The following is a 20,145-nucleotide window of genomic DNA, read 5'->3' on the forward strand; positions in this document are numbered from 1 at the left end:
TTTTTTTGACACAGCGTGTGTCATTGTGTAATATAATGTGGTGTTTTATGTTTGAATCATCATATTATCACATGACTATGAAGTGAATGAAGGAATGAATCTTTTATTTTTGTGTCTGGTCATTTTTATGACCCATGACATCATGGGATTATTCAGACACATTAACTAAAAACAAAACATTCCAGCATGTTAACCCATCGCCATCAAACAGAATAAATCATCCAGGCATAAACATAAACATAAACATTGTTCCAACATAAATATAATCTCTCTCAAACATCGTTCCAGGAGTTATCCCACAATACAAGCACACAAGCACAGAACTATAAACACAGAACAGACAAACACTGTATTTTTTGATGCTGTTCATAAACCAATATTTCATAGTCCATATAAAAATAAAATAAAATCTGATTTATTTATCTATCATGTTACTTTTTACCTTCTTTCCTTCCTTCTCCTTGCTTCCTTTCTTCTACTATTAGATAGCCAGAGCTTATAAAATTAAAGATGGCATTTCCTAAACATAACCAATTAGTTCTGTTTCCTAAATCTACCTGAACTGTGACTGTTTCACTGCACTGAAGAGGCTTTCTGGCAGCGTCTCATGCAGACGTTACCTTGTGGATAAGCATCAGATGCTGGATGGTCGTGAGAAAGCAGTGTCTGTAGTCGATGAGCTGGGATGAGAACGTGCTGCATAAATACATAAACACAGTAATTCACAGTGGCAGTACCCTCCTTTCTTTATGATCCATACTTTAAAATAATACACAGCCTTAAAAAAGTACAATTAAGACAAATTATCCAACTGTGATCAAATGCAATCTTCTCCAAATCGTACATATATCATCATAATTATTATGATATGTCTGCATTTATGTATATTACATGATCCATAAACATAATTACAAAAATAACATTAGTGCTCTGTAAATCACACCATTAATCTAGTTGACATCTATAATTAGTGTGCATGCTTTATGAGCATTTCGAATGCGTGTGTGCTTCCTTAGTATCTATGTATATATGTATACTTAAGCGTGTGTATGCCTATACTTTTGTGCATTCTGCGTAGCGGTTAAAGTTAATCATCTTGCTCTATAGGAGGTATTGCAGCATGTCTGGACAGGGATTAACATGTCTAGGTCATGGGACTTTTACTAATAGTGGCCAGCTGTGTAGTTGCACTGTATTGTGTTCACAGCCTATTATGTTAATAACATGTTGCTGTTGCTGTGTAGTGAAGGATTAGGTGCAGTGCACGCTCTGCTGAATGTCAGTGTTCATGATCAATCCAGAATCTATTCTGCTTTGCTTTCTCAATATGTTCCATTTGATTTATCTGATGATTGGAGAAAAGAGTGATGATTTAGTGTAAAGAGTGGTGCATGCAGACCATTAGTCTGTATGTTTCTTCACTGAGCTGTGTAAGTACCATTTATTACAATGTGGAGCTTGTTAGCTGTGGCAAGCAAATTATTCTCAGCTGCACAATAACTTCAGAAATGAAGCAGGTCGTTGTGTAAATCACCCCACATTTATTACTTAACTTTAGCAATAATGATGTGCTGCATAAATTCGGCAGCAATATGGACTTTGTCGCTGAAGTTGTGATATTTTTCTAATCTGTGGTACAAAGAAATCAGAGCCCAGATAGAGTCTCCTGTATGGATGAGAGCAGCAAATCTGGGTGCTTCGCTTCTGCGTCATGCCGCCGCCCCTTTTTGGGTGATTACAACTAATTTGATTGGTGGTCAGTACAAATTCTGAGTTTGCAAGTTCAAACACATAAAATAAGAAAAATATCACTGTTTAGTTGTAGCTGTAAATTCCAAAAAGTTAAGTTTACTTTTTAAAAAAATATAGGAAACCAATTACCTTGGGAAAAGTAAATAAAAGAACTTAACTGTGTCACGTTGTGCGTTACTGTCCCCAATTTACTCAGACAATCCAAGTCAGGATTATAGAGTGAAACAAGTATGAGGGAAAACAGTGCTGGAACCTCAGTGTATGGAAGTAAAATTAAAAGACTAGTAAACATTAAGTTTAAAGACACTATGGTCAGTCAGAGGAACAATTAGCTTTGCAGATCAGTAATTGGCATTGTTGAAAAAATTAAAGAAATAATAGGGGTCCTTTCAGTCTGCCTCCATCAGCATCGATGAAACTGACATACACAACTACCTTACTGAATCTTCACATAATGTGTTTGTCACTGTTTCACACTTTTTTTGCTGTTTTGGTGCTGTTGAACCAAACTCCATTCTAAAAACAGATGTTTTATGGTAGAGGTATGTTTTTTCAGAGTAAAAACTTTATTTACGGCAACACTTCAACTCTTTTCTGATTCATGTTGATTTACAGACACAATCGGCACACATCATTTACTCAGTAACATCGTTAACTAACCTGTGATGAAGAGTTTGACACTGATTCACATACTGACTGGACGCTTTGCAGTGATTCTTTCACCCAAAGCAGGAGCGTGACGTATGGCTGCAACTACAGCCAACCTCCTCTCCTCTCCTCTCCTCTCCTCTCCTCTCCTCTCCTCTCCTCTCCTCTCCTCTCCTCTCCTCTCCTCTCCGCCTGTGTGTGCCATCAGATCTTACTGCTTTAGGCAGGTTGTGACGTTTGAGAGGTGAAAACAAGAACAGGAAATGACACGTACCTGTTCCCAGCAGACATGAAGTGGGCCGTTGGCTGCAACTGATGGCCTGCCGCTAGAATTCTGTTTTTCTGAACTGTGTGTGTGTGTGAGAGAGAGAGAGAGAGAGAGGGAGAGAGAGAGAGAGAGAGAGAGAGAGAGAGAGAGAGAGAGAGAGAGAGATAGAGAGAGAGAGAGAGAGAGAGAGAGAGAGAGAGAGAGAGAGAGAGAGAGCCCAAAGGGAACAATATATCCTAGATGTGTCAGGACTAGCCAGGAGGTTGGTGATGATGGGGAGAGAATGGACATCCCGTACTGTTAACACAGGTTTGAACAGGTTACCATGACAACTGTAAATTAGAAAATAACTGGCATTGACGCAGATATAACATCAAAACAAGGTCTACACACAATTTCATGTGTGTCTGATTAAACATTTGACAGCCAAAGTTAAGTCAGAAAGCAACAAAACAACAGAAGCCAAACAAAACCAAGACAAAATGGAGATTAACGGCTTTAATTAAAGACAAAAGAAGAAGACAGAAAGATGCTAAAATAGAATGTGTAGAGTGTCAAAAAGAAATGCAATATTAATCAGTGTATTATATATACAAATGACAATATAACTAAATCCAAATAAGACAATAAAACCAATAAAATAAAAACAATAAAGCAATAAAAGATAAAACAGTAGAGGCAATAAAAAGCAATAAAAAAGATGACATCAAATAAAAGCAGACTATAAAAATGAGCCTCATGAAGTAGGGCTCCAACTAATAATTATTGATTAATCATTTACTCTATAAAATGTCAAAAAAAATCCAAAAATGCTCCTCATGTTTTCCCAGAGTATGAAGTGATGCCGTCAAGTTGCTTTTTTTGTCCAGACAACAGTTGAAAACCAAGATTCTTCATTCACTATCACAAACAGCATTTTTGTTAACATCTAAGAGGACAGTTTTACTTGAAAAAATGATTGATTGATTATCAAAGCATTTCACAACAATTTTTTTCTGAGTAACTGATTGTTCAAGTAACAGTTGCAGTTCTATTAAGAAGTGATTTAAAAGAAGTCACTGATTCTGCGAGCTTTATCTCCTCCTCTCAGGCAGGTCGTTCCAAAGTCAAGAGGCCCTGATGGCAAAAGCACGGTCACCTTTAGATTTAAGCCTCGACTCTGAAACAGCCAGGAGGATCTAAGACTGCAAACCAGCTCATTTGGCGTCAATATTTCCACTCTGTAGCCCAGGGCCAGACCTAAATGGAGTCTGGATGCTTTGAAAGTGATCAGCAAAATCTTAAAATCAATTCTAACAGGAACAGGAAACTGATGGAGAGAAGCCAGGATTGGGCGGACATGATGTCAGCTGTTAAAACAAGTAAGAGGCCTTGCTGCTGCATTCTGAACCAGTTCAAAGAAGGAGACTTTTGGTTTGTGCCTGAAAGGAGAGAGTTACAGTAGTTGAGTCTAGAGAAAATAAGTTTATTTACCTGCTCTTTCAGTTACTGTAACAGCATGCTTAAAGGGATAGTTTGGATTATTTGATGTTAGGAGGAACTCAGTATTGATGTATTAGTTACAGTAGATGACAGTTTGCAGAGGGGAGCATTTTCACCGCTTTATTTTGTCATCAAACAGCTTTTTCTGAAGTTAAACCACCATCAAGCCAAATATCACTTAATTCAAATCAGCCAAACTCCACAGGCAAAATCAGCAATTTTACCTTGCAGAACAGAGGAGCTGCTGGTCTACTGCTGCCTCAACCCCTTGGTTTGTTTGTGTTATTGTGTGACTTTGGTGACACTGAACTAGCCATTTAAAACACTGTAGTCACACAGTAACTCAAACAAACTAACAGATCAAGGCATGAATAGACCAGCAACTCCTGTGTTCTGCAAGGTAAAATTACTGTTTTTGCCAATGGAGTTTGGGTGGTTTGGAGAGAGTCATATTTGGCTCATATAACAGTGTTTTCCAGTCAGAAAAGTCTGTCTGACAGCAAAGTAAAGCTGCACACAAAAATACCTTTTGTTGCTGCCCCCTTTCACAGCAGTACATTACTTAGTTTTTGTACTAGTGCCCCTCTCTTCTTCCCGTTTTTCAAGTTGAGCTTCAGGTGACTGGTTGAGAGCAGAGTGTAAAATATGTACACACTGATATAAAAACCCTGCAGTGTGACAAAGTAAGACAGAAACCTTGACATTAAAAAAACAGGGCTTTTTACCTGACTGATTATCTAGCAGGTACCACTTATATATCATGAATGGCAGCAAATGGTTCTTTCTAATGGAGATAACTGTGCCCCAGTATGTCCACTGTGATTGCACCGGCAGTGTTTTATCCTGTCCATACACATTGCTTGTTATTGCCCCTAATGACATCATGCACATCATATCTGGAGCCATCATCTCCACGATCACAGCGCGGCTCAACCTCTCGGCTATTGCACTGTGTCAGTGATCGTCTGCTGGTCTGGCTGTCTATGTCTGCATGCCAGATGTTTGCCTTCTGGATGTAATCCGTGCATTAGACTTGATAACACTTCATTCCCACTTTGCATGAGCGCCACAGCAACTGCACCCGCTACCATCCTAAATACCACACACAACCACACACACTGCGATGATTCTACATCTTACAGGCTTAGAGCAAGTTTATTTTGTTAAATTTCACTTTGTCTGGTTTTTAATTGTCTCCACGCTAAATGACGTTAGGATAATAACACTGAAAAACACATGATCTCACCAGTCATGCAGTCACAATTGTTTTGCCGGTGCTATAAATGAGACAATAAAACAGAAAAGCACATCTGACTGAAGACAACATTTGTTTCTCTTCTCGCTTATGTGTGTGAGTGAGCGTGTGTGTGTGTGTGTGTGTTTGTGCGTGTGTGCTTGCAAGTGTTGAGTTAACGGGAGAGGTAACGGCAGATAAAATATTCAACAGAGTGCATCAGCTTCAGTCCACTGAACACAGCTGTTTACACATAAGTCACAAGCACATAAAAACACACACGCATTCAACTCTAGTGGACGTCTCGTATAAATTCACACACACACACACACACATACACACAGGGGCACAGATAGGAAGTACGATATACAGTCATCCAGGAAAACACCCAACAGCACCTTTCCATCTCTGCTCTGATTAAATCCTATGAGGTTGTCTTTCTTCCTCTATCTAATTCTGTCCATTTCTCTGAACAGGAAGCTTTTAAAACGGCTCAAATCCTGATTTGTCTCTTCTGTTCACCTACTATGATATCCACCCTATATTAAAGGTCCAGTGTGTAAGATTTACACAGGTTTACTGGCAGAATATGGCAAAAATCGAATATAATATTAGTGTAAGTATGTTTCATTAGTGTATAATCACCTGAAAATAAGAATTCTTATTGTTTTTGGTACCTCAAAATGAGACATTTATATCTTCAGACGGTGTGGGTCCTCTTACATGGAGGTGGCCATGTTGTGGCGCCATGTTTCTAGTCTAGAACAGACAAACCGAATCCTGGCGCTGAATATATGCACATAAAAACATGTGTCTGCACATTCCCAGTCATTGTGTGAAACATTTATTTTTATCCTATTTATTGTGGATTCTAGATTAGATTAAGATTAAATTAGTCTTTATTGTTTCACTCATAAGAATTTCTCCAGTGGCGTATAAAGGTTAACCTCCTCCTTTTGCATTTTGTGCGAGTTTCGTGGCCACCAAAGGTTCTCCAACACGTTGGGGAGTGAGACTGAGATGTCTGCATTCTAGATGCAGCTAAATTCTACAGACTGGTCCTTTAAAAGGAACACCCTCCCCTGCTTAAAGAAATTTGAACTGTAGGAGTTCCCCTTTTTTCCTCAGAGCTTCAGTCGAGCCACAGCCCCGACTCTCTCTCTCTCTTTCTCTTTGTGCACTGCACAGGAAGTACAGGAGAGAATTAATGCATTGATGAATAAATAAAAGGAGACATCGGCAGTGTAAGGCAATCACATGTTCACTGACACACTCACAAACACACACACACTCACAGGCCAGCCTGCAGTGGATGTAGCAATCAGAATGGCCTCTGTATTATTCAGGAGTTAGTTTCAAACCTCTGTTCCCTGTTGACATAAATAACAAACCTGGATGAGTTCAAAGTGTTTGAAATCATGAAACATTTACATAAAATAATTAACATCCATGTTTAGCATTACAGATTACAGATGTACTGTCATACATTAGGCTCAGGTGACATGATACCAGTTTTGTTACAGTTTTGCTGGTACTGATAATTTTTTAATGGGTCTGTAATTTTTCAAAACTGTGATGATTTTTAGAGAAAAAAAGATCAGAAAATCACGTCACCCATTAGTAACAAATTTATTTGCACAATTAGATTACGTGTTTTTGCTAATAGGTGTATAAAGTAATTTATTTTCTAGAAATACTTTGTTAGATGTTGGAAGAGGTTGTTCCTGTTGCTGCTGTATAGCATTATTGTCACAAATAGAGCGTCCTGCTGTATTTTTATCTGCAGGTGAAAAGTAGCTCCACGCCACGCTTTGTTTCCTTTCTGCCACCTCTCACAAGTATTTTTTTTTTTTTTTAGATATGTTTTTGGGCTTTTTTGCCTTTATTTGATAGGACAGCTGAAGAGCAGACAGGAAACAGGGTGAAGAGAGGGGGGGTGACACGCAGCAAAGGGCCGCAGGTGGGAGTCGAACCAGCGGCCGCTGCAGAGGACTGACAGCCTCAGCACCAACTGAGCTATAGGGCCGCCCCCTCTCACAAGTTTAATGCTGAACCCAGGCCAGCTAAATAAAACTGTCAGGGCTGTTTATTGGCACAAACATCATACAAAAGTACTGAAAATGTTTAGAAACGATGCAGCCACCCACGGTTTGTATTTATACAGTGTTATTATTAATAGTTGTTTTGTTTTTTAAAGAAATTGATACCGAATGCATAGCAGAATCGATCTGCCCATCCCTATTATACATCATTCAGCCAAGCATCCTCTAAGTCACAGTTTCACAAGTTTTACACAGACAGTATATGTGAAAGCTGAGGTGGGAAAAAATATTTATTATTTTAAGTATCTTGATTCTTTTTTTTACAATTCCTGAATTGATTTTTCATGTATATAAATAAATAACCAGCACTTATTCCGTTATCTCCCATTAACGCAAATTAGGCAATATTATCTTAACAAATGGATCCATTTACTTCTTAATATAAAAGGATTATCAGGCTTATATTTGTGCTAATCTGTGGAAATTAGTTATTAGTTAGTTTGCTAACTTGATCCATTGCTTCAGCGCTCTACGTCACCAACCACAGAAGCCTCAAAGGGTCAAAACTCAAACTCGAATAATGAGTAAGAACAGCTAGATGTAACATTTAACTTTAAAAAGTATACATTTATATTCATTCTATTGCACATTTTATTAACTACTTATACATTCGGTCAAGTCCAGGGTTTTAAAAACACAAAGTTTCCCTTCAAGGCTCACATTTGTTCTGTGTGCAGTTTTCAGGGACTTTATTCATTTTGGCCTAACATTTTGTTTTACTTAGCTTGATGAGCAGAAACAGCATTGATTGGCAGTGATTTTGGAAATACAACTCAGGATATACAGTCTCTAGAAGTGCATGACTCAACCTTTCCCTAAAAAAAAGCAAACAAAAATCGCAATAAATTGTGATATTGAATTTCAGTACTTGTAGACCTGCAATAAGTATCACAATACATATCGAATATGGAGATGAGTGTATCGTCCCAGCCCTGTGAGCAGCATTTTGTTTTGCTGTGAGATTGGTTCATTCATTGTTCAAAAGTCGAGAGAGAAAAAGACAATATGATACAATGTCAATCACAAACCTCATATCCTCTAAACACCAGCTTTAACAAACTCACAAAGAAATTGCTTTTCCATTACTGGCCCTGTATTGTTTTCATATTGCTACAATGAGGCGCAGTGACCTGGCTTCAGGGCTGTAAAACAATTTCCTCACATGGGAGAGACAATCCGAGCACCCAATTACAATGAAGAAATCTGAAATTACGGATTCTGGGTTCTTTGACGTGGGGGTGGGGGGGGGGGGGCACACAATAATGTAGTTTAGCATCTCATTATTGCACCAAACCCCCGGTGCGAAAACAGAAACAAAAGCCAGAATATTATTGCAGAACTCATTCTGATCATTCACGCTAGCTGTAGAGGCAACATGTAATTTAGGTCTTGTAACCCCCGACTATTGGATGTGAAGAGAGAGCTGCCGAGCTGCCAGTTTTGTTCATGTTTTAAATGAGCGAGCTATCAGAACATCTGCTATGCTCTCATCTCTTTCACTCCACACCTAGTTGTTGGCAGGCAGGCGGGCACATATGTACACACACACATACACACACACACACACACACACACACACCACCTGTTTGGCAGAAAGACAAAGGTTTGTTCTTAGTTGTGTAAATACATGCTTAGGTTCTCATCTCCATTGAAAATGGCAGTGTTATGGGTGGGGTACTTGGAGGGGGAAATAACAGAGAGAGAAAAACACTGACAGAAAGAGAGAAAGAGGCTTTTTGTCCAGTGTCTCAGAGGCTAATAACATCTTTGTCTTCATTCATCTGCTGCTGTTGCTGCTCTTTGGATCGTGGATCTTCACTTGTCACGAAACCTTAAACACTGCCAAGGAGATTCTGACAGAAATTATACTCCTTACGTCTGTGCTCCGACAAAACCACAATGATTAGATCAATTGGGGTAGACATCATCATTCATGGCTGCTGGTTTGTTTCAGTCGCCTCTCACTAAAAGATTCGTGTGTAACTGTGTAGTTCGGCCAATTATATCGAAGCGGTCGGCCCCCGGTCTGACTCTGAGGAGGAAGCAGGGAAATACCTCAACAACTGATCTCAAACAGTCAGTCACCAGTCCTAGAGATGAGAGATGAGTTTGATGAATGTGAACTAGGTCCGATACGGGAAATCTTTCCTGCCCGGGAACAATAACTCTTTAAAACATCTCACTTCTATCCAACATAAGATGCAGCAGGATAATCCTTTATTAGTACCACGGCGGGGAAACTTGCAGATTCATAGCAACAAAAGAAAACAAGCAAAAATAGAAAGCAGCATCAATAAAAAAGTGCAATAAATAATAAGTAAAAAAGTAAGATGCATACAAGAGGAAATAAAGCAATAAAAACAATTTAAAAATGTAGAAATATAAAAAAGAAACAGACTTGACAGTTGTATGTAAACCACTGACAAAAACGCTGTCATGGTTATTTTGCATGTCTTCATATTTCTACGCTACCACATTTCAAATTTCTAATGTATATACATTTTAGCATATCTGTAGTGTATTATATCTATCTATTGATCTATCTATCTATCTATCTATCTATCTATCTATCTATCTATCTATCTATCTATCTATCTGAGTTTAAAACAATAGTAAGTTTGTAACTTGTGCTGTAATATGCAGGGAGAGAGACAGATATCCAAGAAGCCTCACTTTTTCTGTCTTTCACATGATGATGTTGGACCTGGAAAACGCACACGTGTCCAAAGTTACAGTGGCACCCGGGAGGGAATGTTGTTTAGAGTTCTTGTTCTAGAACATTCTAGAGGTGTTCCGCTGTTCCAGGTTTCCAGCCAATCGTTCAGGTTTAGCCAAGTGTGTGTGTGTGTGTGTGTGTGTGTGTGTGTGTGTGTGTGTGTGTGTGTGTGTGTGTGTGTGTGTGTTTTCCAGGTCCAACATTGCTGATCGCTTTCACATGTGAACCGTGGCTCCAGTCCAGAGTCTGTCATGTGATTGGTGGGATGCGTCCTCAGTTACACCCATTCATGTCTCTCCTCTGCTCCTCCGCCTCCTCCTGTCTTGTCTCTCTCGTCCTCTTACTGCACGGATTACAGTAATAATACTACAATGACCAATAATGACAACAAGATTGTCAATTATGTTTAAAAGCATACATTTATTTCTAAATTAATTTGCACAGAAGGTAAATGGGACACACTTTATCTATGAAAATACAGTGTTAAAAAAATACTGGTAATGAGGTACACATATTATTTTTAATTATTTTTTAATCACTCTGTGTTGGAGCAAATGTTATTTAAAAGTAATTGAAAGAAAATGCTGTTTAGCAAAATGATGAGACTTAATAGAGAAATATATCATATATTGTTGCTGTGTTCTGAAATTTCCATACTGGGCCAGAATGAGTGTTTAATATTTCTTTTTTTGTGCCTGTTTCATATTTATGAGAGTAAATATTAGTGCCGAATTTTTGCCAAATAGGCAAGTGTCTGTTTATGAGTTGTAAGGAATCCTCAATAATCTTGTAGAAGGAGCAGATGGTCAATAACGGTTAAAATGAGCAATATGTTAATGGAGTCTGGTGGGTGGTCCCTACACTCCAACTCCAGTGTGTTTTTTGGGAGTAGTGGTCTTTTGTTTTCAGATGAACAGGCTTAACTTTACATTGACAGACAACTGACAGTTGATTGACTTACAGTGGAGGACTCAATGTGACTTATTATTGACAAAATATAATATTGCACTCATCTCTAAATAAGGATTTAACATATTTCATACACCATTTATGCCTCCAAATTGCTATTTGGGCTCCAGTGCTCATATTTGAATGCTAGGGTCTTACATAAGTCTCATTTAGGTATACAACAAGCTGCCTGCTTGATTCTATTATTTTAGCTCAGACCTGACCCTGCTCTTTTTTTCCAAAGAGGTATAAATACATTAGAATGGAAAATGGAAAATAATGTTAGGGATGGAGGTGGAGTGTGCAAATGTTTGTGGCTTCTGCAGCAACCTCTGCATCTCCGCCCCTTTGACTCCCTCCCCATCACAAGAATTTAATCACTCCCAGCTCCTGCCAAGGCTCCTGTAACAACCCCACCACACACACACAAACACACACACACACACACCACCTCTCCTGCGTCTTCACCTTCACTTTCTCCCCTGACCCCATTACCCTCATGGATTTGTTTCCTTGTCTTCTTCTTGCTCTCACTCTTCTCATATTGTTTTCTGCAGACCCCTCTTTCTTTTTTATTTTATCCCTCACCTGTCTGTAAAAACAAACCTGTTGCCTGCACTACCTTTTACTTTATAGTTTTTGAGAGCTAACTTTATCTCCCACAAGCAGTAAATGTTTCACGACTCCACAGCCAAGCCAAACCACAGATGAGGTATTGTACAATTTCCAAGTTTACTGGTGTAAAAATGGAAACTGACACTGTTTTTTAAAAATCTAGCTCCTGAAGGGATAAGTGTTCGGACTTTTTACAAGACACCAACAGTATGTTTCCATGCGCTTGTTCAGGGGCACTGGAGTGAAAAAAAAAAAAAAGTCACTTGCCCAGTTCCAGTGTCAGGTACCTTAAAGCCAAGAGCACAGACGAAGAAGTCCTACAGTTATTTTAAAACATATACAATCATGCTCTGTTCGCTTCAGGAGGACAGTAAAGTTTATCACTTTCCTCTCTTCCGCTGTGAGATATCACACATGGATATACTTAGGTTTGGGCACTGGTATTGGTTTGTTGTGTGTGTGTGTTTGTGTGTGTGTGTGTGTGTGTGTGTGTGTGTGTGTGTGTGTGTGTGTGTGTGTGTGTGTCTGCATGCAAAAACGCTTGATTTTTTCCAATATAAATATTGAGGTTTGGCTCACCGTCTCTTTGCAGTATTTCCCATATATGCCTGCCTCCTTCCTCTCTGTTTTTTTATCTATTTATATATCCCTCCACCCATTCATCCATCCCTTGTTAGAGTTTTGATAGCTTATGCAAAAATTCAACTGCAGGGTGAAAGATCCACTGTTGTTTTCTCCCCTCACTGACCTTTAAATGTTAAAAGGGATAGTTTGGATTATTTGAAGTGGGGTTGTATGAGGTACTCTGTATTTACCTGCAGTAGATGTTGGCAGCACACGAACAGTTTAGGGAAGTAGAGAGCAGACCTGCATAGAGGCCAAGCAGTGTACTGCTGTGGACAGGTGTTTTAGCCACTTAAAAATAAAAATCAATATCAGTTTGAGTGGATGCTATTTTTAGAATGTTTTCAGCACTTTACCGTGCCATCAGACAGCCTTTTCTGACAGGAAACAGCCATTGCATAAGCCAAATATCACTCTTTTGTGCTCAACCAGACTCCACTGGCAAAAATAGTAATTTTACTTCGCAGAACATGGAGGTTGCTGGTCTACCCCTTCCTCATTCTTTTAATTTGTTTGTGTTATTATGTTACCTCAGTGAATCCGAACTAACCTCGTAAAACACCAAAGATAGACATTAACATAAACTAATTCACAGATTGAGGCAGAGCAGGCCTGCAGCTCCCATGCTCTGAGAGGTAAAATTTCTCATTTTAGCAATGAAGTCTGGTTGGTTTGGAGAGAGCAGTATTTGGCTCATGAAACCAGGGTTTTTCATTACAAAAGGCTGCCTGATAACAGGATAAAGCGGTGAAAAATATTCTAAACATAGCATATACTTAATCTAATATAGATTTTTTTTTTAGATGGACCTTTTTTAGGTAGCTAAAATACATGTTGCTACCTTCCCCTGTCCACAGCAGTGCATTGCCTCACTTCCATGCTGGAAGTCCTCTCTGCTTTTCCAAACTGCCATCTACTGAAGGTGACACGCTGACTAACGATAAGTATCAAACACGGTTTTAAACACATTCAAAACACAGAATAAGAACTTGCAATCACGCTCAAGTTGAGTCTTGTACACACAGTAGAGATCTATCTGTGTTTCTGATGATTTAGTGAAGTTCATAGAAACTTCATTCACTACATTTTTTTGACCGCAATCCAAAATAACATTTGATTAAAAAAAGAAAACACACTGATTGGGCTTTGGAAATTGTTTAAACCATGTCCTAACATATTACTGCTTGGTGGATCAGAAAGCTGTCTTTCTTTTCTCCTGAGCGGTTAATGGCATACTTAGCTTAATGGTTTTTGCCACACTTAAACTCATTTCCTTTGTAGCCGACTACTGTTCACTGATGTAGTTAACCATTCATCGCCAGCAGCTTCTTTTTATCATCTAAGTTGTTGTCGTACTCAACTTCACACTTAGGGCTACAATTACAGTCACATACCTTATGGTGCTTTGTTGCACAATCTGCTAATGAGCAATTCACTGTCTGTAGTTTCCTGACATAAAGAGCTTCTTTGCTTTTAGTGTCTCACTTGTGTCGTGCACGGCTCTGCTTTTTTAACCACTCTTTAAGCTCTATTATTGGTGGTTTTTTAACTACACTCATATGCTTGGTCTTCTCCCGCCGATGGATTTTAGTGTGCTACAGAAATTCTCCTTCCCCGTCTACTAGACATTAAAACTTGTGGTCCAGTGCAGCACTTACCGTAAAACCAGATATTGTTGGTAGCTCGCTGTACAATGGGCTAATTAGGCATTTAGTCTCCAAAGAGTTTCCTGCTGTAAAGAGCTCATTTTCCCACCCACTCATCTACAGAAGAGGGAGTCATAATTAGTCCGCCACTTTAAGCTGCGTACAAATCAAACCTGCACTTTTTGGTTTTTAAGTACAGTTGTCTGATTTGCCATTCAGATCACTGGTGATGATTTCCATCCAAAAACACTCATGTTTTCCAGCACAACGTCTCATCTGATGTCATGCTTTAACATTTAACGGCCCCATTCTTGGTAGTGCCATAACTAAAATTTCACTCACTGGTTTCCAACTTTCCTTTCACTTAGATCTCCTCTCTGTTCTTTCCAAATGTAGCATACAGTTTTAGCGTTACATATAAACATGCACTGTAGTATTGATTGTTTCCCAGAGCATTTGTAGCAATAACGTTTATAGCAAGTACACCTTGCTCTACACAATGTTGCACTGTACAGAGCTGCTGGATACAGTTTTAAAGGTCCAGAGTGTAAGTTTTATGGGTATTTATTGGCAGAATATAGTAGAAATGGAATATAATATTCAGAAGTCTGTTTTCATTAGTGTATAATCACATGAAAATAAGAACTGCTGTGTTTTCATTACCTTAGAATGAGCTGTTTATAGTTGCAGAGGGTGCTGTTTCTCTTCCACAGTGTCCGCCATGTTGCACTGGCATGTTTCTAGTTGCCCAGAACCTACTTTGAACCCACTGTTAGATCAACCGTTGGTTTGTGGACCACTATTTTGAAGCCTTGAGTTCCATATTTTATGGGTGGCCATCTTTGTTTTATGCAACCAGAGTATGTGCAGTACTGAGGAGCGTGCAGAGCTGTGAGTGACGGCTGAGTGAGTGACGGCTTTGCACAGTTTGACAATATGATTGGAGTTTCAGGAGGCTCCGTTGGAAACTGTGCACAAAATGGCAGCAGCCTGGTCACAATCGTATTACAGCTAAACAGTACACTAAAATATGTTTCAGACACTGTAGTTATAGCATCTTGATTCATATTTGATAGTTTGACAGTTTGAAAGTTTTGTAACCCTGGATGAACTCACTGAGAATGACTTGACCTTGTCCATCACTAGGTAGCCTCACCCGAACGCATGCTCTGCTATATCATCTATTTTACTCTAAATGGGTCTGTAATTTACATTTTCCACAAGTTTCATAGCCACCATAGTTTCTCCTAGATGCTTGGAATAGGAGGGTGAGGTGAGTTGTTTACAATCTACAAGATAAGTTAAAATAAGGTGGAACTTTATTGATGCCAAAGGAAATTCTTGTGCCAGACGTTGCTCCAAAATTACAGTAACATAGAATAAAAAGAATAATTAAAAAAACAGTGTATTAAATATAAAGTGAAATATAAAATAAAGTCTATAAGGAGTAAATGCAAAACAACTAAGTGATAGAACAAAGACAGAAGCCACATAAGTTAGGCTAAATAAAATTCAAGCTAAAATAAACTAAAATAGAAAAATGTTTTTAGCAACAACATTGAAAGTAATAGTATAGTGATAAAAGTGGTATTGCATTGGAAAATGATTGCAATATTGCACATGAGAGAGCATAAGTTAATTGCTAGATGCCACTAAATCCTGCACACTGGTCTTTTAAAGTTGTTAAGGAGTTTTTACTATCAGTGAACAGAAAATGGTGGATAGAAATCTTCCTTTTTAAAAGAACAAAATCTACCTACAGTGAACAGATGCATACAGCAGACAGGTTGGCCAGCAGGATCATAGCTAATAGTCGTTAACTATAAGTGGAGGTTCTTGTTATATCAACGACATTTTTCCAGCTTGCAGAGTCCCACAGTCAATCAGTCAGTCAATCACACAGTCATTAACTAAAGGAAACCCTCCACAGACACACACACACACACACACACACACACACACACACCCTGTCACCAATAATTTGAGTAGGGACGACATTTCTCTCTCTTCCCTCTGCACACACAGACACACACACACACACAAGCTCACATACTGTGTCAGTAGTCATTATTTAGGCTGACAGAGGTAGATTTATACCCAGAGCTCTTTCCATAATTGAACAGTTTTCGTCTCTCTGTTTCCGCCTCACCCTGCCCAGTCAGCAGCTTTACAATGAGCCCTGGGGCCTATGACAGTGTGTGTGCTTATGTGTGTGTGGTTAACTGACTGAACCGAACACCTTTTCAGTTTCTCAGTTTGAGGTGTGTGTGTGAGAGAGTGAAAGAGCTGGAGAGTCGTGGCAGGTTGCTGTAACTCGGTGGTGTTTGGGCTGACCCATGTGCAGAATACAGATGTACAGATCTGTGTTTCTTTTACATCCCTGTTTGAATCCTGATGTTTAAAACATGACCGGCTGCATTATCATCCAAGCTTTTTCCCACACAAGAGACTAAACAGCCTGCAATGTGTCTGTCAGTCTCATTTGGTTCAGCAAATAAAAGAAAAACTTCCTGCAAAAAGAAGTTGAACACTACAAGTTTGGATGAATTTAATTATAAAGTCATTTACTTAAATTATTTCACTGACCTTTCCTGTAGCTACGGAGCGGGCCATGATGGATGGAAATAAAAGGGGGGAAGGAGGATGATGAAGAGGAGGAGGAACGGGGAGAAATAACAGGAGAGGAGACGACAGACAGAGAGCAAAATTGGATTAGACGAGCGGAGTGGAGATGGAGTTAGAAATGGGGGGCTGACAGGAGCTGTGTGTGGTCACTAATTAGGAAAATGGTGGTGAGAGGTGGAAAGGGTTATGTTCCCTTCTCCATGTCGCTCTCTCTCCATCTATCTCTCTGTATCTGTGTGTCTCTCCATCCCTCTCTCATCTCCATTCCTCCCCCTCTCCTCTCCATATGGGGGGCTAATTACAGTGGTAAAGGGCACCAAATTAAAACAGCTTAATGTCAGCAGCTGGGAGCTACTTATCCAATGTTAATATCTAATTCTGTGCGTGAACGTGTGTGTGTTTTTGTGTGTGTTTGTGTGTGTGTGTGTGTTAGGCCACTCTGTTTGGGCTTACATAATAATCCTGCATATTTTCACTGTGAGCAGACTGTGTTAACAACTCAGTAAAGTTATGCACACACACAATATACACAAGAGAAATGAGGACTGAATTTGCAGTAAACTCAATGCTAACAGCTTTAGACGGGACTGATCCAACCCAATATTGATGTATTCATGGGATACTGGACTCGTGACACCTTCACTTTCCATCACGTGTTTGGCCCATCTTTTCTTTTTGCAAATACTACACTGAGGAATGTGAATGTAGAACAGTATAGCATTTATCACTTCTATTTTCTCTCTTATAAAAGAGAATCGTAGTGCATCACTGTTAAATGATACAGCATGAGTGAAGAAAATACCAGCCACCTCACTCATGGTATTACCCTTCATAAGTCTTGTCCCTTTTCGCACTGTGCTCCAATAACAGTTGAGAGATACTTGGTTCCTTTTTTCCTGTGAAAGCAATATACGGGGTCATATTTTAAATTAGCTGATGTTAGCAAAATGCTAGCTAACTAGCCAGCTAATGATTGACTGTTGATTGTAGATTAGCTGGCAGGTCAGCTAGCATTTTGCTAACACTAGCTAACTGAAGATGTGAAAATAGTGGCCTTTAATGGTCTCCCAGCAACATCTTTTAACCACCTTAAAAATTTTGTTTTCTTTTCGACTTTGAGAAACCTGATCATATAGCATATTTAAGAACAGGAAACAGGAGAGGAGAAAGTTTACTGAGGCGCCTAGTTAGCTCAGCTATTATTGGAGCACAGAGTGAAAAGGGGCTGGACTTAGGAAAGGTCAATTTCCAACATAAGCCAACATTACAAATGCATTACAAACAGTACCATTTGCATTTTTGCAATACAAAATAGCAAACTTATGCAAAATGCATCATGGGAAATTATGTTTATGAGGTTTGACTCTCACCCTATCACTATAACTGTAACAAGCCAGAATCCTATAGTGCCCCACAATGGTTGAAGGGTGCCATTACACAAGTTACATTACACAAACTACACAAGCTTTCTAGACTGAGGTTCAGTTTCAACCACATTTAATCTGTTGTTCAAGTGTTCATTTTTATGATTACTTTGGTTTTAATTAGCTAAAATGAAGTGCTGGTCACTGCTGTGCAGACTCTCTCCAAAAGACATCAACAGTGGAGGATGGCAGCACTCTTATCTGGGATATTTTGGCTTCAGTTTTGTACGGGAAGGAGGACGTGGAGCCATGGCGTCCATCTTTTATTTATTTCAGTGGCACAGCATCGGTACTGGCAGATATCCAAATTCAGAATTGGATTGGATCTGTAGAAAGTGGATCAGTACATCTCTAGCAAAGGCTAACAGAGGTTAAGAGTTCACACTAAACAAGACACACACACACACACACACACACACACACACACACACATATAGATCACCAAGTGAGTAATGGAAACATCTAGAACAACCAAACAAGCAGTAAATCAACAGTTGGTCTCAGATTTACTGCGCTGGTGGTTAGAGCCCGACATAAAATAACACCAGTCAGAGTTACTGCACAGAGAGAAGCGCCGAAAGGTTGAGAGGAGAGCGACGGATGGCAAGAAGAGAGAAAAAGACAGAGACACAATCTTAACAAAGAGAGACAAAGATCTGCGGGCAGACAGAGGCAAAGGATGAGTGAAAATCAAAATATGCCTCCGGGAGAGATGACAGAAAGGGTGCGAGAGAAAGAGTTATGGAGAAGAAAATTGCGGTTGTGGTAAAACAGAAACAACACAAGATAGGGTTTCACTTCTATGCCGGAGAGAGAAAAAGGAGAGATTGACTTTGTGTGTGTGTGTGTGTGTGTGTGTGTGTGTGTAGAAGGAGCTTTTTTGTGGCGGTGATGTTGGTTTTGCAAAGCAGAACTGAAACTGGTCAGATTTATTGTGACAAATGACAGAGAGAAGATGGAAAGATGGAGCGGCTTTGCAGAGCCGAATGATAGATGAAGGATGGAAAGGAAAAAAGAAAGACAGACCGTATAATGAATGGCAGAAAATAACAGAGAGAAAGAAGTCATTTCTAAGAATAATTTGGTTTGTGGAGTCAGCCTTGTGCTGCACAAGCCAGACAATCTTCTGTTCCCTTACGTCAACATATAGGCTTACAATAGTGTGTGTGTGTGTGTGTTTTAGTGTGTGTCAGTGTGTGAGGGAGCTGGTAAGCATTCAGGGCCATTTAAGGAATCTTAACCAACAGTAGAAAACTGCTTATTAAGACCAGAAGGTCTTGGGGTTACACTGGCATACCCCACTGCTGACGTGTGTGTGAGTGTGTGTTTGTGTGTGTGTTTACTTCTGTTTGATCTATCATACACTGGTCGCATGCTGCTGCGCACCAAGGTCAGTTTGAGTGCAGCATCTATCATCATAGTGTTGTGGGCGTGTGTTTTTGTTGTGCGTGTGTGCCAACCTGCAGTGGGTAAAAAGAGTGTGTTGTGTCACAGTGTTCAGCCGAGTGCCAGCTCACTGCCTCAGCTCACTCTGTCACTGCCTGGACCATGACAAACTTCAGCCCTAACACACAGTCCTGGAACACAGCAGTGAAGTGTGTACAAACATCATCAGTTACCGTATAATATCTAAATCTTTCTTTGCTCAAGCTCCACTGCTGTGCTGCTAAAATACTGCTATTTTCCACTGTGCCATGCAGCAGCTGTAGAACAAATTGTGAATATTTAACAAGAAGAGCTCAGATTTGGTTACTCTAAGTCCAGGATTGTCTCTATTTAATAGGCAGCTTGAGAGTTTGAAAGATAAATATAATTAAAGTGGATTAACTCGTTCCAATTCATATACAACTAATTTGCAACAGGGAATTTGATTTATATAATGAGAAAACCTGGAAAGTTGCAAAAATGTTGAACTGAACAGTAAAATAACATATTTTATTTGTTTTCCACCAAAATAGGCAATTTTAGAATGCACTCTTCAGTCATATTGACTATTCAAAAGCCGCAGTGGCTGCAGACATGAGATGTATAAATCACAATATTTCCTTACCCTAACTGAAA

The 20,145-nt window shown here is 39.4% G+C and overlaps 1 protein-coding gene across 1 annotated transcript in view; it reads left to right on the plus strand.

The window, feature by feature from the left end:
* LOC146323347 (neuropilin-2-like) overlaps positions 1–20,145 on the plus strand; it is a 151,151-nt gene that overhangs the window by 94,495 nt on the left and 36,511 nt on the right. The window lies entirely within an intron of this gene.

The sequence above is a fragment of the Lutjanus erythropterus genome, chromosome 8 (genome assembly GCF_056507025.1).
Source record: "Lutjanus erythropterus isolate fLutEry1 chromosome 8, fLutEry1.hap2, whole genome shotgun sequence".
Lineage (NCBI taxonomy): Eukaryota > Metazoa > Chordata > Actinopteri > Lutjaniformes > Lutjanidae > Lutjanus > Lutjanus erythropterus.